Source organism: Podarcis cretensis (genome assembly GCF_951804945.1).
Source record: "Podarcis cretensis genome assembly, chromosome: 3".
NCBI lineage: Eukaryota > Metazoa > Chordata > Lepidosauria > Squamata > Lacertidae > Podarcis > Podarcis cretensis.
Genome location: NC_137172.1, coordinates 6288699 through 6316456, shown reverse-complemented (window position 1 = coordinate 6316456; position 27758 = coordinate 6288699). Strand labels below are relative to the sequence as shown.

At 44.8% G+C, this 27758-nt stretch overlaps 4 long non-coding RNA genes across 4 annotated transcripts in view; 2 read left to right on the top strand and 2 right to left on the bottom strand.

The window, feature by feature from the left end:
* Positions 1-13488, bottom strand: part of LOC307212016 — a 30734-nt gene extending 17246 nt beyond the window's left edge. The window contains exon 1 of the long non-coding RNA XR_013836727.1: positions 12984-13488. This is a non-coding gene — a long non-coding RNA (uncharacterized lncRNA). The remainder of the gene's footprint in view (positions 1-12983) is intronic.
* Positions 1-27758, top strand: part of LOC307211977 — a 117083-nt gene that overhangs the window by 60110 nt on the left and 29215 nt on the right. Inside the window, exon 2 of the long non-coding RNA XR_013836674.1 lies at positions 72-299. This is a non-coding gene — a long non-coding RNA (uncharacterized lncRNA). The remainder of the gene's footprint in view (positions 1-71; positions 300-27758) is intronic.
* On the top strand, positions 4936-5702 carry LOC307212096. The gene is made up of 2 exons (XR_013836820.1): positions 4936-5126; positions 5527-5702. It is a non-coding gene; the product is annotated as an uncharacterized lncRNA (long non-coding RNA).
* Positions 10094-11983, bottom strand: LOC307212086. Its single transcript, XR_013836811.1, has 2 exons — positions 11856-11983; positions 10094-10269 (listed from the first exon to the last, which is right to left on the bottom strand). It is a non-coding gene; the product is annotated as an uncharacterized lncRNA (long non-coding RNA).

Sequence of the window (27758 nt, the reverse complement as noted above, 5' to 3'; positions counted from 1 at the left end):
GTCAAATCCTTCAATCACATGGTATTTGATTGTTTACATTAATATGCAGTATCCTCTATTGTTTATCTCAGTGGAAAGGGATCACCATAACTGTCCATCCTAAAACTTCAATAGGTGCTGGGCATTTGCTCACTGTGATTTTCTCCCCTCCATCTTGTTTGAATAGCTGAGGACTAAAAGGTAAATGTAAAAGACCCCTGAAAGTTAAGTCCAGTTAAAAAAGGGGGAAAGGATGAGGATGATGATTGCAAGAATGAGAAAAAGGACAAGAGACCATGTGAATATTGCCCTTCCTTCAAGTAAGCAAAGAGTCCATCATTTCACCTTTGAAATCTCCTTGCCCTGCATGTCCCACTCAACCTCTTCAATCAGTGGACTTGAATCTTTTTTCCTGGAAGAACTGTTTGAAGCTATTACTACTACCAGTGCTATTTCCTGGGGGGATGCAGGCGTGCGCATTCCCCTAAACATTTTGTGAATCTAAGTTTTGCCAGATTGAGGAGCAGTATTTCAATATGAGTAGGAAAATGAGAGTAACATTTTTTTTGGGGGGGGGGGGAGCACGGGCTACTACTAAGAGTAATCATTGTGGGAGGCAAGCATGTGAAAAGTGCCTCTCCTTCACGTAACCGCAAGGGTCCAGCAATGTGATGGGGACAGGTGAGGGGTGAGTCATTTACCTGAGGGATACATTCCCCGGGCACTGCCTATGTGAGGAATTGAATCCTCCTCATAAATGTTTCATTTGATTCAAGCTATCTTGCTCTGAAACATGAATACAGCAGACCTGAATGTTTGTGATCTTACTTCTGTGGGTACTGCTATGACTGACCGAATGCAGGAGTGCTTTTCCGGAGGAACGTGATTTTGGCAACCCTCTCTTCCACGTCAGCCTAAGTCACAACGTCCCAAAGAAAGTACAATTATGTAATCTTCTTCTCCCTACCTGTCCTCTCTTGGCAAGCTTTCGGGCTCCATTTAGCTTAAAAGCAGGCATTGGGCTTTGCCACCACAATTCATCCTGAGCCATGAAGATCCTTCACCTGTGCTTGGCAGTTCTCTCTTTGCTGCTCCTGGCTTCCCCAGGTAAGGGATGGAGAGGAAGAAGACAGGGGGACACCTGCCAGCCTATTATGGGGTGGAAGAGGGAGAGGAGTACAGTTGCTGTTCTGTGGCCTTGCAAAGGAAGCTCACTTTTCTTTCTAGAGATGTTTCTTTAGTGGTAATCTCTTTAGTGGGAATTCTTTGCATAAAAATGTATATATCTGACAAAATTGCCTACCAAAGTGTGTCTACCAGGGAAAATATGCACTGTGTTGCTGTATTTCTCCCATTATGCCTATAACTGCTATGCAATTTCCCCTATTATAACCTATATTTTCATGCTATTGTCATGAAATTACACTTTTTCAGGTACATTTTTTAAACACATTACTTGGAGGGAGAGCTGCCTTTCAGGACAGCTGTGCTTTGATGTTCACATGTTGACTTCATTATGGCACAGTAATATAAGGAAAAGGGGACGCAGGTGGCGCTCTGGGTAAAACCTCAGTGCCTTGGACTTGCTGATCATAAGGCGGCGGTTTGAATCCCCACGGTGGGGTGAGCTCCCATTGCTCGGTCGCAGCTCCTGCCAACCTAGCAATTCGAAAGAACATCAAAGTCAAGTAGATAAATAGGTACCGCTCTGCCGGGAAGGTAAACAGCTTAGTCATGCTGGCCACATGACCCAGAAGCTGTCTCTGGTCAAACGCCGGCTCCCTCAGCCTGTAAAGAGGGATGAGCGCACAACCCCAGAGTTATCTGCAACTGGACTTAACTGTCAAAACAGTCCTTTACCTTTTTGTTAATATATGGAAAATGGCTTCGCATGTAAAACTGGTAAGGAAAAACAAAAGGTAGCCTCTTCTTTTCTCAGTTTGGTTAGATTTTATGGAATTCTATGCAAATTTATGGAATATGTTTTACAGAATAAAATTTTGATTTGTCTCCTCCACAGGTCTGCAAAAAAATTTGGGGTATAAAGTTTCTAATTAGTGGGGAAATGTTTCTTGATATAATATAGAGCCTTTTATTCTGGGTAGTTCTTGGGGCTCTGATGGCTTCAGTTACAGGCTTTAGTTTCTCTATAACGTATAAGCCATGTGTGCCTCACTTCTTGCTGTCGTGTTTCGTGGACTGACACCCTCCACTCATGAGCAAATATCTGGATAAGCAGATTGACCATTTCTTCTTCTGAATGTAGCAAGGGTGGTAAACACCAGTGGCCACTGGCAGGGGTGGGGTGGAGGTCAGGAGTTGGGATGCCACAGCACCCAGAGCGTCACAGAGCCACTCCTGTTCAAAGGGCTGTGGAGTTGTTCTTCTCTTTCATTCTATTGTGATTTAACTTCCTTCTCCCCACGTATGTTTGTTTCTCTCTTTGCACAGGATCTGCACAGTACCAGGAACCTAGGAATGCTAGGGTTTGCCATTATGCCAATGGTACTTGCTACCCTATAAGTTGTCCCAAGAAATATAACAGGATTGGAAGGTGTATGCATGAATATCCCTGTTGCAAAAGGTAATTTCAGCTTACCACTTTAGGATGGGCACATTTAATTTCTTGTGCAGCTTTATTCATTGTTTATCTCAGTGCCTATGGGATGTCTATTCTGCAGCTTTAACAGATGCTGGGCTCTTACTCTGTGTGGTGTCCTTCCCTCCACCATTTAAGATTACCTTAGTTTCACATCTTTGTACGAAATGTTCCTTTCATATCTCCAATTTTCTTGAACAGATCTCTGGTTCTTCCCATTCTATTGCTTTCCTCTATTTCTTTGCATTGCTTGTTTAAGAAGGTCTTCTTGTCTCTCCTTGCTATTCTTTGGAAATCTGCATTCAATTTCCTGTATGTTTCACTATCTCCCTTGCATTTTGCTTGCCTTCTCTCCCCCGCTATTTGTAAGGCCTCATTGGACAGCCACTTTGCTTTCTTGCATTTCCTTTTCATTGGGATGGTTTTCGTTGCTGCCTCCTGTATAATGTTACGAGCCTCCATCCATAGTTCTTCAGGCACTCTGTCCACCAAATCTAAATCCTTAAACCTGTTCCTCACTTCCACTGTGTATTCATAAGGGATTTGACTTAGATTGTATCTTACCGGCCCAGTGGTTTTTCCTACTTTCTTCAGTTTAAGCTTGAATTTTGCTATAAGAAGCTGATGATCTGAGCCACAGTCAGCTCCATGTCTTGTTTATGAAAGGAACATTTCGTACAAAGATTTCCATAATAAAGGACAAAAGTGGAAAGGACCTAACAGAAGCAGAAGACATCAAGAAGAGGTGGCAAGAATACACAGAGGAATTATACCAGAAAGAAACGGATGTCTCATATACCCCAGGTAGTGTGGTTGCTGACCTTGAGCCAGACATCCTGGAGAGTGAAGTCAAATGGGCCTTAGAAAGCACTGCAAATAACAAGGCCAGTGGAAGTGATGGTATTCCAGCTGAACTATTTAAAATTTTAAAAGATGATGCTGTTAAGGTGCTACACTCAATATGCCAGCAAGTTTGGAAAACTCAGCAGTGGCCAGAAGATTGGAGAAGATCAGTCTACATCCCAATCCCAAAGAAGGGCAGTGCCAAAGAATGCTCCAACTATCGCACAATTGCACTAATTTCTCACGCTAGCAAGGTTATGCTTAAAATTCTACAAGGAAGGCTCAAGCAGTATGTGGACCGAGAACTCCCAGAAGTGCAAGCTGGATTTAGAAGAGGCAGAGGAACCAGAGACCAAATTGCAAACATGCGCTGGATTATGGAGAAAGCTAGAGAGTTCCAGAAAGACATTTACTTCTGCTTCATTGACTATGCAAAAGCCTTTGACTGTGTCGACAATGGCAAACTATGGCAAGTTCTTAAAGAAATGGGAGTGCCTGATCACCTCATCTATCTCCTGAGAAATCTCTATGTGGGACAAGAAGCTACAGTTAGAACTGGATATGGAACAACTGACTGGTTCAAAATTGGGAAAGGAGTACGACAAGGCTGCATTTTGTCTCCCTGCTTATTTAACTTATATGCAGAATTCATCATGCGAAAGGCTGGGCTGGATGAATCCCTAGCCGGAATTAAGATTGCCGGAAGAAATATCAACAACCTCAGATATGCAGATGACACAACCTTGATGGCAGAAAGTGAGGAGGAATTAAAGAACCTTTTATTGAGGGTGAAAGAGGAGAGTGCAAAATATGGTCTGAAGCTCAACATCAAAAAAACGAAGATCATGGCTACTGGTCCCATCACCTCCTGGCAAATAGAAGGGAAGAAATGGAGGCAGTGAGAGATTTTACTTTCTTGGGCTCCATGATCACTGCAGATGGTGACAGCAGCCACGAAATTAAAAGACGCCTGCTTCTTGGGAGAAGGGCAATGACAGGCCTAGACAGCATCTTGAGAAGTAGAGACATCACCTTGCCAACAAAGGTCCGTATAGTTAAAGCTATGGTTTCCCCAGTAGTGATGTATGGAAGTGAGAGCTGGACCATAAAGAAGGCTGATCGCCGAAGAATTGATGCTTTTGAATTATGGTGCTGGAGGAGACTCTTGAGAGTCCCATGGACTGCAAGAAGATCAAACCTCTCCATTCTGAAGGAAATCAGCCCTGAGTGCTCACTGGAAGGACAGATTGTGAAGCTGAGGCTCCAGTACTTTGGCCACCTCATGAGAAGAGAAGACTCCCTGGAGAAGACCCTGATGTTGGGAAAGATGGAGGGCACAAGGAGAAGGGCGCGACAGAGGACGAGATGGTTGGATAGTGTTTTCGAGGTTACCAGCATGAGTCTGACCAAGCTGCGGGGGGCAGTGGAGGACAGGAGTGCCTGGCGTTCTCTGGTCCATGGGGTCACGAAGAGTCGGACACGACTAAACGACTAAACAACAACAACAAAGTTTCACATCCCATACATTCCATGCAAATCTTTCACTTTCAATTCCAAGCAGCTTCATTCTTATTTTATCTTTTAAAGAAAGAGCCTGATTCAGTAGACTTTTGTCTTGGGTCCTGGCAGAGAAATTAGCAACTGGACGGAATGAACCCCAGGGTGCCAGTATCTCTCATGTTTCTCAAAACATTGTCACAAAATGGTGAGCAAGCTTCCTGTTAACCCAGAACTCTTCCTCAGGGCCACAAAGACAAGAAATCCCTGCCGTGCATAACATCCAGTCTGCAGGAGAATATTGGAGACCTTGAAAGCTTGCTCACTATTCTGTGACATATTTAATTATAACTAAAAAATAAAGTCCCCCAGAGTTAGGATGTCTGAGAGACTGCATTTAATTCTCATCGAAAGGTGAATCTATGTAATTCATAGTTTCTGGAAGAGAAAAACTGAAACAGACCTATGCCTACCCAATGGTTTATTATCATGAAATGTTTCTTGTTGTCCAACATGCCTTGCTTTGTATTTTCGTGTCTCAAACATGGTCACTTTGCTATGAAACTCAGTTAACCGTTGTCTTTTTGTTGCTGGTTTCTATGTTTTAGACAGGAGGAGTGATAGATGCCTTTGAAAAGTGGAAGATGCTCCCTCTCTTTGAGAGCCGCTGGATCCCGCTTGATCCCCAGCTAGGGACTTCTTCTCCAAAGCATCCAGACTGAAAAAAGCAACAGTTTCAAGGCTCACATGAGCTTGTGCCTTGCAATAAAAGCAGATCCATAAAGCCTTTTCTCCTCTGTTTTTCATTTCTAAGCATGAGTGTTCTTGCTAGTGAAGCCAAAACGGCACCTTACGTCCATGAGAAGGAGGTGTCAGCAGGCATGGTTTGTGGAGAGGCCCAAAACGTCATTAGAAAGGAAGACTATGAGGGGGTGAGAATCCCCCAAAACAATCTAGTGAGCAGGACTGGGCCAAAATGTGGGAAATGAAGAGTGACAAAATATGGGGGGTGGAATGAGAGGGAGAAGAAGTTCCGTTCTGCTTCTATTTAAATGGTAACCAACCTGGATGGCACTCTTTTAAAAAGTTTGCCAGTTGTAATATAGTCATTCTTTAAAATCCACAGGTCTCTGAATTTTGGGATTATTGAACAGACCAGACCAGGTCTGGAAGCTTCCTCGTAAATATTCTTGCCCCCTCCCCCCACAGTATTGCAGGTTGGGAAGTGTGGCGATCACACAGAGTCCCAGACGTTTCACCGTCTATTGATCCCTGTGCCACCAGTTTATTTCTCGCTGCCACCACCCAGGCCCTACCTGGTACAATACTGAGTCCAGTCTGGGTTAAAATGGAACATAACCTTCTGTTTATTTATTGCAATTTAACAAGCGTGTGTTTATTTATTGCAATTTAACAAGCGTGCTCACTATATGAGCCCACTCATTATAGTATATTAGGCATAATTGCATGCACATGTGCCCACCAGGAAGAATTCTTCATCCTAGGATCCCATGGCACCTAGTCTGGTGAGATAAGAGAATGCAAATAATAATAATAATAATAATAATAATAATAATAATAATAATAATTATTATTATTATTATTATTATTATTATTATTTATACCCCACCCATCTGGCTGGGTTTCTCCAGCCACTCTGGGCGGCTTCCAACAGATTATTAAAATGCAATAAAATATTAAACATTAAAAACTTCCCTAAACAAGGCTGCCTTCAGATGTTTTTCTCTTTGACATCTGGTGGGAGGGCGAACCACATGGCGGGTGCCACTACCGAGAAGGCCCTCTGCTTGTTTCCTGGTAACTTGGCTTCTCAGAGCAACGGAACCGCCAGAACGCCCTCAGCACTGGACCTCAGTGTCCGGGCAGAATGATGGGGGTGGAAATGCTCCTTTAGGTATACTGGACCAAGGCCATTTAGGGGTTTAAAGGTCAACACCAAAAGTTTGAATTGTGCTCGGAAACGTACTGGCAGCCACTATAGGTCTTTCAAGACCGGTGTTATATGGTTTCGGAGGCCGCTCCCAGTCACCAGTCTAGCTGCCACATTCTGGATTAGTTGTAGTTTCCAGATCACCTTCAAAGGTAGCCCCACACAGAATGCATTGTAGTAGTCCAAGCGAGAGATAAGTAGAGCATGCACCACTCTGGTGACACAGCCTATGGGCAGGTAGGGTCTCAGCCTGCGTACCAGATGACCGACAGACATATCTACATGCCTCTAGCTACCATCCCAAACATACCAAACAGTCCATTGTATATAGCCAGGCACTAAGTTACAGCCGCATCTGTTCCAATTCTACAGACAGAGACTCTCACCTAAGAGATCTACAGCAAACCTTTTTAGAACTAAAATACCCAGCAGATGAAGTTAGACAACAGATCAACAGAGCCAGACTAATACCCAGAGAGAACTTGCTGCAAGACAGACCCAAAAAAGAAAATAACAGAACACCTCTAGTCATCACATACAGCTCCCAAGTTAAAACAGTACAACGCATCATCAGAGATCTACAACCTCTCCTGGACAATGACAGTTCTCTTTCTCAAGCTCTGGGAGGAAGACCTTTCATTGCCTACAGACAGCCACCCAGTCTTAAACAACTCCTAACCCACAATAATACTACAACCAGACCTAACACTGGCACCAGAGCCTGCAATAAACCCAGATGCCAACTTTGCTGCCACATACACCCGGACAACACCATTACTGGCCCCAACAACATCACACATACCATCTTGGGACTATTTAATTGCTCATCGTCTAACATTGTGTATGCCATCAAATGCCAACAGTGTCCTTCAGCTCTCTATATTGGACAAACAGGCCAGACCTTACGCCAAAGAATAAACGGACATAAATCGGACATCAGGAATCACAAGACAGAGAAACCAGTAGGAGAACACTTCAATCTCCCAGGACATTCTATACAAGATCTCAAAGTAGCTGTTTTACTACAAAGGAATTTCAGAAATAGACTGGAAAGAGAAGCTGCTGAATTACAACTTATCACCAAACTTAAAACCATGGAGAAACCTGGTCTGAACAAAGACCTTTGATTCTTATCTCATTATACATGACAAAGTCATTTTTTACCTTTTCACCCCTTGCTTTTTCCTGTAAGACCTATTGCAGTCGTTAAGAGTCGTCAACAGGCTCATCACAGCTATCTGCCTATCACCCATTCCCACCACCCTTCTGAGTAATACCCCTCCCCACCTTCTCACTATATAGAAGGGTCTGGAAACTTCTGTTTCAGTGTATCTGAAGAAGTGTGCATGCACACGAAAGCTCATACCAAGAACTGACTTAGTTGGTCTTTAAGGTGCTACTGGAAGGAATTTTTTTTGTTTTAAGAATTAACTTAGTTGGTCTTTAAGGTGCTACTGGAAGGAATTTATTTGTTTTGACTATGGCAGACCAACACGGCTACCTATCTGTAACTGTCATTATAGTATATTAGGCATAATTGCATACACATGTGCCTACCAGGAAAAACTCTTCATCCTAGGATCCCATGGAACCCAGTCTGGTGAGATAAGAGAATGCAAACTATAACAACAACAACAACAACAACAGCAGCAATTTATTATTTATACCCCACCCCTCTGGCTGGGTTTCCCCAGCCACTCTGGGCGGCTTCCAACAGAATATTAAAATGCAATAACCTATTAAACATTAAAAACATCCCTAAACAAGGCTGCCTTCAGATGTCTTCTAAAAGTTTGGTAGTTGTTTTTCTCTTTGACATCTGGTGGGAGGGCGTTCCACAGGGCAGGTGCCACTGCCGAGAACACCCTCCGCCTGTTTCACTGTAACTTGGATTCTCGCAGTGAGGGAACCGCCAGAAGGCCCTCGGCGCTGGATCTCAGTGTCCGGGCAGAACGATAGGGGTGGAGACGCTCCTTTAGGTATACTGGACCAAGGCTGTTTAGGACTTTAAAGGTCAACACCAACACTTTGAATTGTGCTTGTAAATGTACTGGGAGCCAGTGTAGGTCTTTCAAGACTAGTGTTAAATGGTTTCGGCAGCCGCTCCCAGTCACCAGTCTAGCTGCCGCATTCTGGATTAGTTGTAGTTTCCAGATCACCTTCAAAGGTAGCCCCACACAGAATGCATTGCAGTAGTCCAAGCGAGAGATAAGTAGAGCATACACCACTCTGGTGAGACAGTCTATAGCCAGCTAGGGTCTCAGCCTGCGTACCAGATGGAGCTTATCGGGTGGTGGGTGGTGGGATGCACTGGGAGAACCGATCTCAGTGATTAGGGGTAGGAGGAGAAGTTACGCTAAGACCAGACTACGTCATTACCGAAGAGGCAGGTTTAGTCGTTGTTTGAGGACTATCCCTGCCTCCGGGTCTGGTCCACAGGTCTGAGGGCAGATGTTTTCAACATCTACATGCAGCAGCTGGGAGAGATCATCAGGGGGATTGGGCTGGGTGTTCATCAGTATGCGGATGATACCCAGCTCTAACTCTCTTTCAAATCAGAACCAGTTAAGGCGGTCCTATGTGAGTGTCTGGAGGAGGTTGGAGGATGGGTGGTGGCTAACAGATTGAGGTGAATCCTGACAAGACAGAAATACTGTTAGGGTAGGGCCTGGGTGGTGGTAGCAAGAAATTTTACCGGGTATTTTACCAGGTAGGGCCTGGGTGGTGGAACAGGGATCAATAGACAGTGAAACGTCCGGGACCCTGTGTGATCACCACACTTCCCAACCTGCAATCCTGTGGGGGGAGGGGGCAAGAATATTTACGAGGAAGCTTCCAGACCTGGTCTGGTCTGTTCAATAATCCCAAAATTCAAAGACCTGTGAATTTGGAAAGATGACTATATTTCAATTGGCATACTTTTTTTGAAGAGTGCAACTCAGTTTGGTTACCATTCAAACGGAAGCAGAACTGAACTTCTGCTCCCTCTCATTCCACCCCCCATATTTTGTCACTCTTCATTTCCCACATTGTGGCCCAGTCCTGCTCACTAGACTGTTTTGGGGGATCCTCACCCCCTTTTAGTCTTCCTTTCTAATGACATTTTGGGCCTCCCCACAAACCATGCCTGCTAACACCTCCTTCTCATGGACGTAAGGTGCCATTTTGGGTTCTTACTAGCAATAACACTCATGCTTAGAAATGAAAAACAGAGGAGAAAAGGCTTTATGGATCTGCTTTTATTGCAAGGCACAAGCTCATGTGAGCCTTGAAACTGTTGCTTTTTTCAGTCTGGATGCTTTGGAGAAGAAGTCCCTAGCTGGGGATCAAGTGGGATCCAGCGGCTCTCAAAGAGAGGGAGCATCTTCCACTTTTCAAAGGCATCTATCACTCCTCCCGTCTAAAACACAGAAACCAGCAACAAAAAGACAACAGTTAGTTTCATAGCAAAGTGACCATGTTTGAGACAAGAAAATACAAAGCAAGGCATGTTGGACTATAAGAAACATTTCATGATAATAAACCATTGGGTAGGGATAGGTCTGTTTCAGTTTTTCGTTTCCAGAAACTAAGAATTACATAGATTCACCTTTCGATGAGAATTGAATCCAATCTCTTGCCCATCCTCATCCCTGGGGGACTTCCTTTTATAAGTAAAATTAAATATGTCACAGAATAGTGAGGGAGCTTTCAAGGTCTCCAATATTCTCCTGCAGACTGGAAGTTATGCACGGCAGGCATTGTTGTCTATGTGGCCCTGAGGAAGAGTTCTGGGTTAACAGGGTTGCTCGCCATTTTGTGACAATGTTTTGAGAAACACGGGAGAACTGGCACCCTGGGGTTTGTTCAGTCCAGTTGCTAATTTCTCTGCAATGACCCAGGACAAAATTCCTTCTTTCAAATTCTTTATATCCGAAAGACACGCCTGATTGCAGAGCTGGACCAGCCATGAGGCAGGTGAGGACCGTGCTTCAGGTGATAGATGCCCTGTAGACAACACACTCCTTGATCCCCCTCCTGCCCCACTGGCTCTTCCAGTGGTGAAGCACCACAGCACCCTCTTCCTTAAAATTTGCAACGAAGGCTGTCCTGCTTCTCTGCCAATGAGGATAGATTGTGTGGCAGTGGCAGAGCAGGCCACGGCAGCAGGAGCAGGTAGTTGAGGTCAGGAGCGTTGCCAGCAGCATGGCAAAGAAACAATTCTTACTTCGCACCATAGATTTTTTGTTTTTGTTTTGTAATGGAGCAATCGAGCTTGCAGGCAAAGGATGATCAACTTAGGGGACTCTGCATTTGGTACGTGGAGCAATTAACTATTTAGGTAAACGATGCTTTGGGTAATTAATGGAGCAGGTAGCTGGTACTCATTGACCTATGAAAGCAATATATGTAATTAACAAATTGGATATAAGAGGGTTGTGATGGAAAAGTCTAATGGATTTTAACAGCGGATGAATGCTACGTTAAAGGATGCTAAACTGGAATCAGAGAGATTATTGTAAACATGCAGACTGATCAATAGTTAATTGTGACAAGCCATCCTAAAGTCTGCCAGGTTGCACGTAATGAAACTAATTTCTTAGTTCTGTGGGTCCCTTAGCCTCAGTCTGAGAAGGGATGTCAATTTAGGGTGGCAGCCACCCAAAGCAGAGGCGCCAAATAATAATAATAATAATAATAATAATAATAATAATAATAATAATAATAATAAGTAATAACAATAATTTATTATTTATACCTCACCCATCTGGACTCTGGGTGGCTTCCAACAAAATAATGAAATACAGTAATGCATCAAACATTAAAATGAAATGAAATAATGAAATGAAATATTGAAGAAATACTCTGGTTTCACCTCAGATCGTATAAATCTTTCGCCTTTTACTAAAGAAATGAAATAATGAAATGAAATGAAAAAATGATCAATCCAGAGGCTGAAGGGAGAGGGGCAGGAGGTGTAATTCTCATTTGGCAAGAAGAAATTACCTTCTGCAACAGAACAGATCATAATCACACATTCCAATGTATTGAGAATTATCAGGACAATCTCCACTTATGCAAATACCGTCGCTCTTTTCACACTCGTCATAATTGTTAAGTTCATCGTCTTGTGCAGATCCTGTACAAAGAGAGAAACAAACATAAGTGTGGAGAAGGAAGTTAATTCACAATAGGCAGAAAGAAAGCCACAACTCCACAGCCCTTTGAACAGGAGTGGCTCTGTGACTCTCTGGGTGCCGCGGCATCCTAACTCCTACCCCCCCAACCCGCCACTGGCCACTCCTGTTCACCCCCTTGTTATATTCACAAGAAGAAATGGTAAATGTAGTTATACAAATATTTGCTTGTAAGTGGAGGATGTCAAGCTATGAAACAGGAGAGCAAGAAGTGAGGCACACATGGCTTATACGTTATAGAGAAACTGAAGCCTATAACTGAAGCCATCAGAGCCCCAAGGACTACCCAGAATAAAAGGCTCTATATTACATCAAGAAAACTTCCCCACTAATTAGATACTATATACCCCAAATTTATTGGCAGATCTGTGGAAGAGACAAATCAAAATTTTATTTTGTAAAAAATATTCCATGAATCTGCATAGAATTCCATAAAATCTAACCAAACTGAGCAAAGAAGAGGCTACTTTTGTTTTTCCTTACCACTTTTACATGTGATGCAATTTTTCCATGTATTGCTGCACCATAATAAAGTTAACATGTGAACATCAAAGCACAGCCATCCTTTGAAAGGCAGTTCTCCTTTCAAGTAATGTTTTTTAAAAAATGTGTCTACTCAACTGCACATGAAAAAGTGTAACATCATGAAAACAGAATGAAAATAAAGCTTATATTAGGGGAGATTGCACAGCAATGATGGGCATAATGGGGGAAATTCAGCAACACAGTGCATGTTTTCCCTAATAGACACACTTTTGCAGGCAATTTTGTACCATATATACATTTTTATGCAAAATTTACCACTAAAGAAACGTCTCTAGAAAGAAAAATAAGCTTTCTTTGCAAGGCCACAGAACAGCAACTGTACTCCTCTCCCTCTTCCACCCCATAATAGGCTGGCAGGTGTCCCTCTGTCTTCCTCCTCTCCATCCCTTACCTGGGGAAGCCAGGAGCAGCAAAGAGAGAACTGCCAAGCACAGGTGAAGGATCTTCATGGCACAGGATGAACTGTGGTGGCAAAGCCCAATGCCTGCTTTTAAGCTAAATGGAGCCCCAAAGCTTGCCAAGAGAGGGCAGGTAGGGAGAAAAAGATTTCATAATTGTAATTTCTTTGGGACGTTGTGACTTAGGCTGACGTGGAAGACAACGTTGCCAAAATCACGTGCCTCTGGAACGGCATTCCTGCATTCTGTCAGTCATAGCAATATCCACAGAAGTAAGATCACAAACATTCAGGTGTGCTGTATTCATGTTTCAGAGTGAGATAGCTTGAATCAAATGAAAGGTTTGTGAGGAGGATGCAATGCCCCGCATAGGCACTTCTAGGGGGATGTATCCCTCAGGTAAATGACACACCCCTCACCTGTCCCCATCACATTGCTGGACCCTTGCAGTTACCTGAAGGAAGGGCACTTTCCACATGCTCACCTCCCACAATGATTATTCTTTTTTTTAATTACTTTTTTATTCAAAATTAAAACAAAACATATTATCCAGAAACATATCATCCTTATTTTCCCTCTTTTTCCTCCTCCCCCCCCACAGAACCCACCCACCCCCACCCCCCGACTTTCCTCAGTTTCAGTCTTTGATTTCTCTAAAAATGCTGTTTTCTGCATGTTACACAGTTGTATAGATCCTCAAACTATTTAAGTAATAATTATCAATAAAAAGTTTGTGAATGTTTATTCAAAACCAGCCAAGGAGTCCAGTTCACTTTGTTGCGTCTTCAAATACTTTGTAAAGGGTTCCCATTCATCTTTAAAGTCACAGTTATCCTTGTCCCATAGCTTGTGTGTCAGTTTTGCCATTTCTGCATAATCCATCAATTTTTCTTGCCATGATTCTTTAGTTGGGGTTTCTTCAGTCTTCCATCCTTGTGCCATTAAAACTCTCGTGGCCGTTGTCACATACATGAAGATGTTTTTCATAATGATTATTCTTATTCTTAGTAGTAGTCTGCTTTTTTCAACAAAATATTGAAAAACTGCCCCTCAATGAGGCCAAACTTAGATTCACAAAATATTTAGGGGTAGGCGTACCCCTGCGACCCCCCAGGAAATCATGTCCTCCAAATCATGGAGATCCACGTGTTGTGGTGAGATCACCAAACTGCCTTCTTGTTGCAGGGCGGGCCCGTTTGGATGACCTCCTTGCCTCACTGGTTGCCCCTTTGTTACTGGGCCAGATTTCTGTCAGTTGGGGTTTGATTGGCAAATAAGGGGCTATTTAAGGGGCTGCACATGGCAAAGTACTTTCTCTTTCACATCGTGCAGCGGATCTCCTTCCCTCCCTATAATTTTAGGTTGTGTTTTTGACCTTGCTATGCCTGTCTAGGGGTCGTCTGTTTTTGGAGCAGGGGCCCGGTAGGAATTTTGCCACTTGGCTGATTGGCTGGTGCCATTTGGTTTTTGCCTACCGTGTAGCAAATCATCACAACTTTGTAACTTTGTTAGGCATTGGTTCACTCTTTGGTGGAGGGGATTGTGGATTGGCTGTGCCTGCCCCTTAATTTTGTTGTTGCTGCTGGGGAATTCCGTTAAAGGAATCCAGGGGCTCAATTTGCTCTGTCCAATCTCCCCTCACATGCTGTAAACAATAAAGTTGTGGCCAAATTAATGCCAAAAATATTCTGTTTCCTGTGTGATTTATTTTGGAGGTTGTTTGGGGGTCTTCACACGCAAAAAGCACAGGTAATAGTAATAGATTCAAACAGTTCTTCAAAAAGAAAAGAACCAAGTCAATCGAATGAAGAGGTTGAGAGGGACATTCAGGGCGAGGAGATTTTTAGGTGAAATGATGGACTCTTGTGCTTACTTGAAGGAAGGGCAATCTTCACATGCTCTCTTATCCTTCTTGCAATCATCACCATCCTATTTCTCAGACACCTTTTCCAGACAAGACTCAAGGCAACCTACAAAAATATTTTCAAACAGGAGGGGCTCTGCTTCCTTGCTTGCTCCACCTGCCATGTACTGAGTGGCAGGAATGGGGCCCTTAGGCACTCACGCAGGGGAGACTCTCCATTGAACTTTGATCGGGGAATCGGGGTGTGTGTGTGTGTGTTTCCTGACCATTTGTGTGTTTCTGCCTCCGCCCTTGAGATTTCGGCATTTTGTTAATTGTTCTATGTGTCCTCTCAGCATAAAATGTTATTGTAAAAGCCATTGAAATTGTTCTTGTCAGCAGTGGCGTAGCGTGGGTTGGCAGCACCCGGGGCAAGGCAAGTAATTTGCGCCCCTAACCCATGGATTTGCGCCCCCTAACCCATGGATTTGCGCCCCCTAACCCTAACCCCCAGATGTTGCACCCGGTGCGGCCGGCCCCCCTGCACCCCCCACGCTACGCCACTGCTTGTCAGTTATCAGTGTTGGGAGGCTACCCCCGGTAGATACTGCACAGTCTGCCATGATTTATAACTTAAGCGGCAACTAATTGACTCGGTTCAATCTGTCAGGACACTGTCAGCAGCTCCTTGCTGGTTCCCCAGGAATCCTTTTTTATTTCAGACTTTACAGAGGAAGGGTATGGAACCCAGCCTCTTGGATAATTATGTTGTCCCCAGTGAATCTCTACCTCCCGTCTCTCCCACTTCCTCGTTTGTCATCATCAACATCATCTCCTCTACAGGTGCCACTAAGTGTCCTCTGTCTTCGAAGTCTTTGCTCTCCTACTTTTAAGTCCCTCCGGGTTCTGGCAGATGGAGGGTCTGGGCTGTTTTCTAATGACAACGTGTCAGCCAGCTTGAAATAATATTGTATTCTCCTGTTAATTATTTACATTTTATATTTGACTATGTGTTTTTTTGGTGGGGGTATTGAGTTGCTTTTTATTTTGTTAGGTATTTTGTGGTATTATATCTTAATTTTATTCTGTGAACTGCCCTGAGACCCCCAGTTATAAAGCGGTATATTAAATAAGTAAGTAAGTAAGTAAGTAAGTAAGTAAGTAAGTAAATGGCTTAGTCATCATTTTGAGGAGCCTCTGATTTGAGTAGCTTTAGGCTACCACCCTAAATGGACATCCCTTCTCGAATTTAGGCAAAGGGAGCCAGTGAACTGAGAAAATAGTTTCATTACGTAAAACTTGGAAAACTTTTATGATGCCTGCTAACATGAGCAACAGGTTTCTTTACAAGTTGATGATCATTTATTTGATTCCAGTTTAACCTCCTTTAATATAACATTTGTCCGCTGTTAAAATCCATTTGAGTTTTCCATTAAAACTTTATTATTTCCTCCATTATGTAAAAACTGCATCGATACAAACTCATCTCTCCTCCCTCCCTCTTCCCTCCCTTTCTTGTCTTAGAGCCATTCTATTCCTTCAGAAACAGAATTAACCAAAACAAAACTCATTATAGTCATTATGTAGGTTGATTATACAGCCTGCAAGATTTACAGTTGTCTTAATTAGGTTTTTCATTAATTAAACAACCACTGGCAGTACAAAGTATCTCTAATGCAACCTTTTTATTACACAGAATGTCATTTTCATAGAGCAGTGAGTACCAGCTACCAGTTCCATTAGTTACACAAAGCATCAGTTACTTAAGTGATCCCTGAATACATCGTCCTTTGATTGCAAGCTTAATTGGTTGCACAGCCAGTTGTTCTCATACCTTGTCCATTGCAAAAGACACCTATGGCAGAATCAGCCTAGGGCGGCACTTCCCATATTGCCCCAAATGGCAGCGATCTTGTCCAAAATCAGTGCTGATGATGCTGGTGCTTCTCCTCCACTGGCTGAAGCAGCAGGGCAGGAGGGGCACCCATGGGCATTCTGCCTGGTTGGGGGCTTCTGCCACCTGAAGCAGCATCCTCACCTGCCTCAAGGCTCTGGGATCAGCCCTGTCTTTGGTTGCTTTGCTCTGGGAGGTTTTGCCAATTCCTCTTGGTCGAATTCTTCAATCACATGGCATTTGATTGTTTAGATTAATATGCAGTTTCATCTATTGTTTATCTCAGTGGAAAGGGATCACCATAACTGTGCATCCTCAAACTTCAATAGCTGCTGGGCATTTGCTCACTGTGATCTTCTCCCCTCCATCTTGTTTGAATAGCTGAGAATTAAAAGGTAAAGGTAAAGGGACCCTGACAGTTAACTCCAGTCGCGGACGACTCTGGGGTTGCGGCGGTCATCTCGCTTTACTGGCTGAGGAAGCCGACATTTGTCCGCAGACAGTTTTTCTGGGTCATGTGGCCAGCATGACTAAGCCACCTCTGGTGACATCAAAGCAGCACACAGAAACGCCGTTTACCTTTAAGCCGGAGCGGTACCTATTTATCTACTTGCACTTTGACGTGCTTCTGAACTGCTAGGTTGCCAGGAGTTGGGAACGAACAAGGGGTGCTCACCCCGTAACGGGGATTTGAATTGCCAACATTTTGATTGGCAAGCCCAAGGCTCAGTGGTTTAGACCACAGCGCCACACGCGTCCGTTAGCTGAGGATTAGGTTCCATATATTCCTTGTAAAGTGTTCCACATTCAGTTCCAAGCACCTTGCGCATGAAAGCACCAGGCCTGAGAATGAAATCTCAAATGAAAACTCAAAGCAGAGAAGATTAACTCATTGGCATTTGCATGTTTCTGTTCTGGAGATCCCATCTCCCCTGATCTTGAGCCACATTGACAGCGACTCCATGGAGCGCAGGACAGAAGAGTGAAGCGGCTTCAGAAACAGGGTTGGGAAGGGGGAAAGGGGGCTTAGTCATCTTCTAGGGTGGAAAGGAGAAAGGAAAGGACAGGTTGGCCAATTATTATGGGGTGCAGAGTGGGTCATGGCAGGTGGAGCAAGCAGAGAAGCAGAGCCCCTCCAGTTTGAAAATATTTTTGTAGGTTGCCTTGAGTCTTGTCTGGAAAAGGTGTCTGAGAAATAGGGTGATGATGATTGCAAGAAGGATAAGGAGTAGGACAAGAGAGCATGTGAAGATCGCCCTTCCTTCGAGTAAGCAAAGAGTCCATCATTTCACCTTTGAAATCTCCTTGCCCTGCATGTTCCACTCAACCTCTTCAATCAGTGGACTTGAATCTCTCTCTCTCTTTTTTTTTTTTGGGAAGAACTGTTTGAAGCTATTACTACTACGAGTGCTATTTCCGGGGGGGATGCAGGGGTACGCATACCCCTAAACATTTTGTGAATCTAAGTTTGGCCAGACTGAGGAGCAGTATTTCAACATGAGTAGGAAAATGAGAGTAACCCTAAACATTTTTTTTGGGGGGGGGAGCATGGGCTACTACTAAGAATAATCATTGTAGGAGACGAGCATGTGAAAGTCCCCTTCCTTCAGTTAACCACAAGGGTCCAGCAATGTGATGGGGACAGGTGAGGGGTGTGTCATTTACCTGAGGGATACATCCCCCTAGCACTGCCTATGTGGGGCATTGCATCCTCCTCATAAATGTTTCATTTGATTCAAGCTATCTCCCTCTGAAACATGAATACAGCACACCTGAATGTTTGTGATCTGCTATGGAAACTGCTATGACTGACAGAATGCAGGAATGCCATTCCAGAGGCACGTGATTTTGTCAACATTCTTGTCCACGTCAGCCTAAGTCACAACGTCCCAAAGAAATTAAAATTATGCAATCTGCTTCTCCCTCCCAGCCCTCTCTTGGCAAGCTTTGGGGCTCCATTTGGCTTAAAAGCCGGCTTTGCCTGGCTTTGCCACCACAATTCATCCTGAGCCATGAAGATCCTTCACCTGTGCTTGGCTGTTCTCTCTTTGCTGCTCCTGGCTTCCCCAGGTAAGGGATGGGGAGGAAGAAGGCAGAGGGAGACCTGCCAGCCTATTATGGGGTGGAAGAGGGAGAGGAGTACAGTCGCTGTTCTGTGGCCTTGCAAAGGAAGCTCGCTTTTCTTGCTAGAGACATTTCTTTAGTGGTAATCTCTTTAGTGGGAATTCTTTGCATAAGAAATGTATATATCCGACAAAATTGCCTACCAAAGTGTGTCTACTAGGGAAAATATGCACCGTGTTGCTGAATTTTCCCCATTATGCCCATAACTGCTATGCAATTTCCCCTATTATAACCTATATATTCATGCTATTGTCAGGAAATTACACTCTTTCAGGTACATTTTTTAAACACATTACTTGGAGGGAGAGCTGACTTTCAGAGGATAGCTGTGCTTTGATGTTCACATGATGACTTCATTATGGCACACTAATATAAGGGGAAAGGGATGTGGGTGGCCCTGTGGTTTAAACCACTGAGCCTCTTGGGTTTGGTGATCAGAAGCTTGGCGGTTTGAATCCCCACGAGGGGGTGAGCTCCCATTTCTCGGTCGCAGCTCCTGCCAACCTAACAATTCGAAAGCACATCAAAGTGCAAGTAGATAAATAGGAACCGCTCTGGCAGGAAGGTAAACAGCTTAGTCATGCTGACCACGTGACCTGGAAGCTGTCTGTGGTCAAACCCTGGCTCCCTCAGCCTGAAATGCGGGATGAGCGCCGCAACCCCAGAGTTGTCTGCAACTGGACTTAACTGTCAAAACAGTCCTTTACCTTTTTTTAATACATGGAAAATGGCATCGCATGTAAAACTGGTAAGGAAAAACAAAAGTAGCCTCTTCTTTTCTCAGTTTGGTTAGATTTTATGGAATTCTATGCAAATTTATGGAATATGTTTTACAAAATAAAATTTTGATTTGTCTATTCCACAGGTCTGCCAATAAATTTGGGGTATATAGTTTCTAATTAGTGGGGAATGTTTCTTGAGGTAATTTAGTGCCTTTTATTCTGGGTAGTCCTTGGGGCTCTGATGGCTTCAGTTGCAGGCTTTAGATTCTCTCTAATTTATAAGCCATGTGTGCCTCACTTCTTGCTGTTGTGTTTCGTGGACTGACACCTTCCACTCATGAGCAAATATCTGGATAAGCACATTTACCATTTCTTCTTCTGAATGTAGCAAGGGTGGTAAACACCAGTGGCCAGTGGCAGGGGTGGGGGTGGGGGGTAGGAGTTGGGATGCCATAGCACCCAGAGCGTCACAGAGCCACTCCTGTTCAAAGGGCAGTGGAGTTGTTCCTCTCTTTCATCCTATTGTGAATTAACTTCCTTCTCTCCACTTATGTTTGTTTTTCTCTTTGCACAGGATTTGCACAGGATGAGGAACCTTCCAATTATATTCAGTGCCATAAAGCCAATGGTTTCTGCCACCGTAAACGTTGTTCCAAAAATTATGAAACAATTGGAAGGTGCAAAGCTAGTTTCTGTTGCAGAAGGTAATTTCAGCTGACCAAATTAGAATTACACCTCCTGCCCCTCTCCCATTACCCTCTGGATTGATCATTTTAAGTACCCAATGCAGAGTCCCCTAAACTGATCATCCTTTGCCTGCAAGCTCAATTGCTCCATTGCGAAAATAAAAATAAAAATACCTATGCCAGAATGAGCCAAGGGTGGAACATCCCATTTTGCCGCTTGATGCAAAATGCTAATTGGTGATTTGCCATTCTGCCGGCACGGCTCCTAAGCCCATCTACCTGCTCCTCCTGCCATGGCCTGATCTGCCCCAGACACACACCATACCCTGCTGGTTGCAGGCACAGAAGCGGCAATACCATTGTTGCCCATTTTAAGCAAGATGTGCCGGGTTCTTTCCCCACAGGCAGAACCAGCGGGGCAGGAGGGGCACCAATGGGTTTGTTGTCTGAGGGGCTTCTGCCATCAGAAGCAGGGTCCTCACCTGCCTCATGGCTGGTCCAGCTGTCTTTGGCCCCTTTGCCCTCTGAGCTTATGCCAGATCTCCTTTGCCAAATCCCTAAACCACACCAGATGGGCACATTTAATTTGTTGTGCAGCTTCATCCATTGTTTATCTCAGTGCCTAAGGGATGTCTATTCTGCAGCTTTAACAGATGCTGGGCTCTTACTCTGTGTGGTGTCCTGCCCTCCACCATTTCAGATTCACATCCCATACATTCCAGGAAATCTCCCACGTTCAATTCCAAGCAGCTTCATTCTTATTTTATCTTTTAAAGAAAGAACCTGAGGCAGTAGACTTTTGTCTTGGGTGCATACAGAGAAATTAGCAACTGGACTGAAGGAATCCCAGGGTGCCAGTATCTCCCGTGTTTCTCAAAACATTGTCACAAGATTGTGAGCAAGCTTCCTGTTTCCCCAGAAACTCTTCCTCAGTGCCACAAAGACAACAAATCCCTGCCATGCATAACATCCAGTCTGCCGGAGAATATTGGAGACCTTGCAAGCTCACTCACTACTCTGTGACATATTTAATTGTACCTAGAAAAGAAAGTCCCCCAGGGGTAGGGGTGTCTCAGAGATTCAATTCTCATCGAAAGGGGAATCTATGTAATTCATAGTTTCAGGAAATGAAAAACTCAAACAGACCTATCCCTACCCAATGGTTTATTCTCATGAAAACTTTCTTGTGGTCCAACATGCCTTGCTTTGTATTTTTGTGTCTCAAACATGGCCACTTTGCTATGAAACTGAGTTAACTGTTGTCTTTTTGTTGCTGGTTTCTATGTTTTAGACGGAAGAAGTGATAGATGCCCTTGAAAAATGGAAGATGCTCCCTCTCTTTGAGAGCTGCTGGATCCCGCTTGATCCCCAGTTAGGGACTTCTTCTCCAAAGCATCCAGATTGAAAAAAAGCAACCGTTTCAAGGCTCCCATGAGCTTGTGCCTTGCAATAAAAGCAGATCCAAAAGCCTTTCCCCTCTGTTTTTCATTTCTAAGCATGAGTGTTATTGCTAGTAAGAAGCCAAAAGTGCACCTTACGTCCATGAGAAGGAGGTGTTAGCAGGCATGGTTTGTGGGGAGGCCCAAAACATCACTAGAAAGGAAGACTAAAAGGGGGTGAGGATCCCCCAGAACAGTCTAGTGAGGAGAACTGGGCCACAATGTGGAAAATGAAGAGTGGTAAAATATGGGGGGTGGAATGGGAGGGAGAAGAAGAAGTTTCCCTTTAAATGGGAACCAATCTGAGTTGTATCCTTTGAAAAAGTATGCCAGTTGAAATTTAGTCATCCTTCCAAATTTACAGGTCTCTGAATTTTGGGGTTATTGAACTGACCAGACCAGATCTGGAAGTTTCCTCTTATAGATTCTAGGCCCCTCCAGCTAAAGGATTACAGGATGGGAAGTAGCCCAGGCTTTTACAGAAACTAGCCCCACAAAGCCCACTCATTACAGTATATTAGGCATAATTGCATGCACATGTGCCTACCAGGAAGAATTCTTCATCCCAGGATCCCATGGCTTCCAGTTGGGTGAGATCAGAGAATGCACGTCCATTCCTCTCTATGGCAACAGAGCTCACTCTTTTAAGATGTTGTCAGGGAACTGCCATCGGAGCCAGAGGCGGAGGCAAGGCTCCAAAGCGATGCAGGAGAAGGGCCCAGCAGGGAGAGGGGCAGCTCATCGGCTGGGGAAGGAAATCAGCGTAACATCAGGGATAAAGGGGGGAAGATGGGGGAATCGGCGAGCGGGCTCCAGGACTCCTCGCTGGAGACGAGCGGGGAGAGCACGGGTCCTCCGCTGCCCACACCCACCCTGCGCAGAAGACTTCCGCGTAGGGAGAGTAGGCGGAGACTTGGCGTCAAAGAGCTTCTATGCTGGAAGAGGTTCAAAAAACGCCCCCAGTGATGGATTCTGCTAGCGACTGAACAGCCACGGGGTGAAGGGCTGTCCAGACAGGAAAGGTTTAACCAGGCAACCTAGGCAGGAGTGGCGGCAACTTACGCACGAGCAACCCCTATAACCATTACAGATGTGAATGGTGGGTACTTAGCTGAATGGCTATATACCTCCAGACATAATTTTATTGGAGTGGTGCCTTTCCATAGTTCATACCATGCTTGAGGTGGCTTGCAAGATGGAAAATAATAATAATTACAACATAAAAATTTAGTCTTAAATCATTCAAAAACACACAAACTGAACAAATTAGACATAATTTATAGGATACAAAATAAAGATACTAAAAGGTTTGCTTCTGGAGATCTGCAGACATCCTGACTACACTTAAGATGGGTGGGGTATAAATACAGTGGTGTAGACTTATTAGACTTTACCGATTGGTGGGCTCTGCGTTGCTCCCGGACGGGAGGAAGGAAGTCAAATGACACTGAGGGTTGGTTCAGAGAAAGAGTTCTTTATTTCTGCTCTCCGGAAAAACAGAAAGGCACTTGCATGGTCAGTCCACAGCAAGTCCAAAGAAATGAGAAATTTCATGCAGTATATATATCCTCCAGGCACCCTCTCCCTCCTTCCCCAGGAATCCAACCACGTCAGCCTATACACGCAGGTTGACATCACATATGTTCCTGCTCCGGTATTCTTAACCATAAATGGGTATTCCTTCCTGTACTTCTGACCATAAAAGGGTATTTCTGTTCTTATACTCTTAACTTGGAGCAAGAGGTCACCAACTCCAAGAACACACTCTGGCGCTGTTACCGGACTAGATCTGTGCATCTTTGTGGTCTTTGTGGTCAGGATGTAAGATAAGGCCCAGAGTGTCATCCCTGTTCCACTTTGGAATGGACAAAGCCATCCGTCATTACCAGCCTTCATAGACTGATAAGGGAGAGAATTTTGAGCACTTGTTTATACAGCTGGGTTTTGGCTCAAGAGCTCAAGTTAAAGCATTTTAGCTAAGGAAAAATAGGGATTTTGGTGCAGTTTCAAACTGCCTGCACAGTCAGTTTTGGGTTTGGGAAACCCATTCCTTCAGTGGTACCTCTAGTTACAAACTTAATTCGTTCTGGCGATCCATTCTTAACCTGAAACTGTTCTTAACTAGAGGTGTGCTTTCGCTAATGGGGCCTCTTGCTGCCGCTGCGCTGCCGGCACACGATTTCCATTCTCATCCCGGGGCAAAGTTCTCAACTCGTGGTAACTCTTCCAGGTTAGCAAAGTTTGTAACCAGAAATGTTTCTAACCTGAGGCGTTTGTAACTGGAGGTACCAATGTAGTAGAATTATTATTCATAATAAAACAGGATGTCCCATTTTCATGGAAGGAATTTTGGAGGATTTCTTGAGATCAACAAGGGACCCTATATGGAGAAAGCAATGGGGAGACTCCATCTGTTTCTCTTCTTCCAAGAATCACAACTATAATTCAATGTCCCCAACTATTCCCGCTTGTGTCCTGCCCTGAAGGCCACAGCCTGCTGGCCTCTCTTGCCCATCTGTGCTCTGGCTGGCCTGTTTCTCCTTTGATCTCCTAGCGTAGAGTTTGGAGGTGACTTCTGCTCCTAAAGTCCAAGGGAGAGAAGTGTGAGGAGGAGCAGGAAGATGTAACACAGGGTGACAGCTAAGGTGTATCAGCCTAAACAACAAAGAGATTCAGAGGTCCGCTGAGAGTGGAGGAACCACAGCACTCTAAGGGTCAATCTACACACTGGGGGAGAAATGTCGGGAAATCTACTGTTGAGAAGTGGAACTGTTCTTTTTTCAACTCTGAAGCATTTTTCATATGATGTGTATGATGTTCTTGATTCTCTGAATAAATCAAAATGTTATCAAAACAGTCCACCAGGACTCTGAGTATGTAGCTGATGAAATCTTAGAACGTTGCTGCTCCTGACTGAAATGTTATCTCCCTCTCTCTCCCTGCCTTCTCTTGGCAACCTTTGGGGCTCCATTTGGCTTAAAAGCTGGCATTCAGCTTTGCCACGTCAACTCATCCTGAACCATGAAGATCCTTCACCTATGCTTGGCAGTTCTCTCTTTGCTGCTCCTGGCTTCCCCAGGATTTTTAGGAAGTCGTTAGTCTGCACCAGGTGTCGTATTGTGAAGACCCAGTTTTCTGACTTCATGTTCTGGGAGATGTGCAATAGGGGCAGTACAGAATTCCTTTTGGTGTACTGACCTCCCTGCTGCACCAAGGATTCCCTGCCTGAGCTGCTTCCTGGAGACACCTAGTTTGGTTGTCCTAGGGGATTTTAACATCCAGATCTGCCACAGTCATGTTTCAGAACGAAATATCTTGGATCAAATGAAAATTTTATGAGGAGGATACAATGCCCAGGGGATGTATCCCTCAGGTAAATAACTCACGCTTCACCTGTTCCCCCCAGATTTCTGGATTCTTGCAGTTACCTGAAGGAAGAGCATTTTCACAGGCTCATATCCCAAAATTATTATTAGTTGTACTCATAATAGCATCAAACAGTTCTTTAAAAAAAATCCAAGTCGACCAATTGAAGAGGTTGAGTGGGCACATGCAGGGCAAGGAGATTTCAAAGGTGAATTGATGGACTCTTCAGCTTACTTGAAGGAAGGGCAATTTTCACATGTCTCCTCCTCCTCCTTCTCCTCCTCCTCCTCCTCCTCCTCCTCCTCCTCCTCTTCCTAACTCACCACCACCATATCTCTCAGACATCTTTTTCAAACAAGACTCAAGACAACTTTAAAAATAATTCAAAACTGGAGGGGCTCTTCTTCTCTGCTCCCTCCACCTGCCATTTCCCACTGTGCACCCCATAATAATTGGCCAGTCTGTTCTTCCCTTTCTCCTTTCCACCCTAAAGGTAAAGGTACCCCTGCCCGTACGGGCCAGTCTTGACAGACTCTGGGGTTGTGCGCCCATCTCACTTAAGAGGCCAGGGGCCAGCGCTGTCCGGAGACACTTCCGGGTCACGTGGCCAGCATGACATCGCTGCTCTGGCGAGCCAGAGCCGCACACGGAAACGCCGTTTACCTTCCCGCTGGTAAGCGGTCCCTATTTATCTACTTGCACCTGGAGGTGCTTTCGAACTGCTAGGTTGGCAGGCGCTGGGACCGAGCAGCGGGAGCGCACCCCGCCACAGGGATTCGAACCGCCGACCTTTCGATCGGCAAGTCCTAGGCGCTGAGGCTTTAACCCACAGCGCCACCTGCGTCCCTCCTTTCCACCCTAGAAGATGACAAATCCCCCTTTCTCCTTCCCAACCCTGTTTCTGACGCCGCTTCACTCTTCTGTTCAAAACCCCCTGGAGGCTCTGTCAGTATGGCTGTAGATCAGGGGTGGTGGCATCTCCAGATCAGAAACATCCAAAGGGCAATGGGTCAGTGCCCAGTCCTGGTACTTTCATGCCAAAGGTGCTTGGAATTGAATCTGGGACACTTTACATGAAATATATAGGACCGGATCCTCAGCTATCTAAACAAGGTGGAAGGGGAACGTTTTGTGCCTCTGCACAACCATGCCTGCTAACACCTCCTTCTCATGGGCGTAAGGTCCCATTTTGGCTTCATTAGCAATGACGCTCGTGCTTGAAAATAAACAAGAGAAGTAATAGGGCTTTTGGATCTGCTTTTATTGCAAGGCACAACTCATGTAAGCCTTGAATATGTTGCTTTTTTATAATCTGGATGCTTTGGGGAAGACGTCTCTAGCTGGGGATGACACGGGATCCAGCTTATAGTACAGTAGCCCTTCTTTTCCCTCAAACCCTCCCTGGTCTTCCCTTCCATCCCGGAGTTCCCTGATTTTCGCTTGAGCGAATGCGTCATCTCTAGTAAGCCCAGTCAGTTCTCGTTTCCCAACCAACGCTCCGCCACACAGCCATTGGTCCTCGGGAAACACGTGTCGGACCTCCGGTGGTCCCCCTCCTTCCATGTACTCCGGCTTCCTGGAGAGAGCATCTGCTCTTATGTTTTCCTCTCCCGGGACGTATCGTATCTCGAAGGAAAACTTGGAGAACTCCTGAGCCCACCGAATCTGTCTCCGGTTGAGTACTTGTGCGGTCCTCCAGTATTCTAAGTTCTTGTGGTCAGTACAGACCTGGATCTTGTGCCACGCCCCTATCAACAGATGTCTCCATTGCCGAAAAGCTGCATAGATCGCAAGCAGTTTGTGGTCATACACGGTATAGTTTGGCTCCGACTTGTTCAGCTTCCTTGAGAAAAAGGCACACGGTCTCCAGCTCTGCTTGGCCCCTGGCTGCAAAAGGACCGCCCCTATGGCTCGGTCGGACACGTCCGTCTCCAGTTTCATGGGCTTCTCCAGATCAACGTGCAGGAGCTGCTCCTCTGAAGCAAATGCCTTCTTCAGTCTTTCAAAGGAATGCTGGGCACTTTCTGTCCACGCGAACTTCTTTTTGCTACTGAGACAATCTGTGATGGGTGCGGTTAAGTGAGCGAAGTTCTTTATGAACTTCCTGTAGAAGTTGCTGAACCCTAAGAACCTCTGCACATCCTTCCGGGTTTTGGGAGCCTTCCATTTCAGCACTGCCTTCACCTTGCTTGGGTCCATAGCTAGGCCCTTGTCTGACAACTTGTACCCCAGGACCTTGACCTCTCTGGTGTGAAATTGGCATTTTTCCAGCTTGACCCACAACTGGTGCTTCTGCAGTCTCTGTAGTACTTCCCTGACGTCTCTGACGTGTTGCTTCTCATTGTCCGAATAGATTAAGACGTCATCTAAAAAGGCTACGCAATTCTTGTACAGCAGGGGCCCCAACACGTGGTACATGAAAGCTTTAAAGCAGGCGGAGCCCGATTGTAATCCAAATGGCATAACTAAGTACTCCAAAGCCCCTAGGGGGGTGAACATGGTAGTTTTCCATTCGTCCCCCTCCCTTATCCTAATCAAATTGCACGCTCCCGTGAGGTCCAGCTTGGTAAAAAAATTCCCCTGCCTTACCCGTGTTAAAATGTCGCCAATCCTGGGCATTGGGAAGGTCATGGGTTCTGACACCAGATTTAACGCCCAGTAATCTACGACTAATCTGGGCTGATTAGTCTCCTT